Raw genomic sequence first — 1788 nt, 5'->3', positions numbered from 1 at the left:
AAGACCGATGTCAAAGAGTGTACTGCCTATATTTTTTTTTGAAGAGTTTTATGGTTTCAGGCCTTACAGTCAAGTCATTAATCCATTTTGAGTTAATTTTTGTGCATGGTGTAAGATAATAGTCTACTTTCATTCTTTGGCATGTGGCTGTCCAGTTTTCCCAACACCCTTTATTGAAGAGACTTTCCTTTCTCCATTGTATGTTCTTGGCTCCTTTGTCAAAGATTAGCAGTCTGTAGATGTGTGGTTTTATTTCTGGCCTTTCAATTCTGTTCCACTGATCTGTGTGTCTGTGTTGGTGCCAATACCGTGCTGTTTTGATAACTATAGCTTTGTAGCATATTTTGAAGTCAAGGATTGTGATGCCTCCAGCTTTGTTCTTTTCTCTCAGGATTGCTTTGGCTATTCGAGGTTTTTTGTTGCCCCATATGAATTTTAGGATTCTTTGTTCTATTTCTGTGAAGAATGTCATTGGGATTCTAATTGGGATTACATTAAATCTGTAGATTGATTTAGATAATATGGACATTTTAACTATGTTTAGTCTTCCAATCAATGTGCATGGAATATCTTTCCTTTTCTTTATGTCATCTTTGATTTCTTTGAATAATGTCTTATAATTCTCAATGTATAGGTCTTTCACTTCCTTGGTTAAATTTATTCTAGATATTTTATGCTTTTTGTTGCAATTGTATTCTTGAGTTCTCTTTCTGTTAGTTCATTATTAGAGTATAGAAATGCAACTGATTTTTGTAAGTTGATTTTGTATGCTACCACTTGGCTGTAGTTGTTGATTATTCCTAGTAGTTTTCTGATGGATTCTTTAGGGTTTTCTATATATAGAATCAAGTCATCTGCAAACAGCAAGAGTTTCACTTCTTCCTTTCCAGTTTGGATCCCTTTTATTTCTTTTTCTTGCCTGATTGCTGTGGCCAAAACCCCCAGTACTATGTTGAATAAGAGTGGTGAGAGGGGGCATCCTTGTTTTGCTCCTGTTCTCAGAAGATAGCTTTCAGTTTTTCAACATTGAGTATGATATTGGCTGTGGGTTTGTCATATATGGCCTTTATTATGTTTAGGTACTTTCCTTCTATACCTATTTTATTGAGAGTTTTTATCATAAGTAGATTCTGTATCTTGTCAAATGCTTTCTCTGCATCTATTGAGTGGAATGGCTTTTATGTGTCGGTGAGGAAGATTGGCCCTGAGCTAACATCTGTGGCAATCTTCCTCTAGTTTGTATGTGAGACGCTACCACAGCATGGCTTGATGAGTGGTGTGTATGTCCATGCCAGGGATCCAAACTCATGAGCCCTGGGCCGCTGGAGCAGAATGTGTAAACTTAAGCACTATGCCACTGGGCCAGCCCCAGATGATCATGTGATTTTTATTCCTCACGTTGTTAATGTGGTGTATCACATTGATTTGCAGATATTGAAACATCCCTGCATCCCTGGTATAAATCCCACTTGGTCGTGGTGTATGATCCTTTTAATGTATTACTGTATTTGGTTTGCCAACATTTTGTTGAGGATTTTTGCATCTATCTTCATCAGTGATATTGGCCTGTAATTTTCCTTCTTTGTGTTGTCTTTGTCTGGCTTTGGTATCAGGGTGATGTTGGCCTCATAGAACGAGTTAGAAAGAATTCCTTCTTCTTCAGTTTTTTGGAATAGATTGAGGTGTGAAATCTTCTTTGAATGTTTGGTAGAATTCTCCAGGGAAATCATCTGGTCCTGGACTTTTATTTTTTGGGAGGTTTTTGATTACTGTTTCAATCTTTTTACC

This window comes from Equus caballus, chromosome 15 (assembly GCF_041296265.1).
Source record: "Equus caballus isolate H_3958 breed thoroughbred chromosome 15, TB-T2T, whole genome shotgun sequence".
Taxonomy (NCBI): Eukaryota; Metazoa; Chordata; class Mammalia; order Perissodactyla; family Equidae; genus Equus; species Equus caballus.
The sequence above is the reverse complement of the archived record's forward strand: the minus strand, read 5'-3'. Positions refer to the sequence as shown.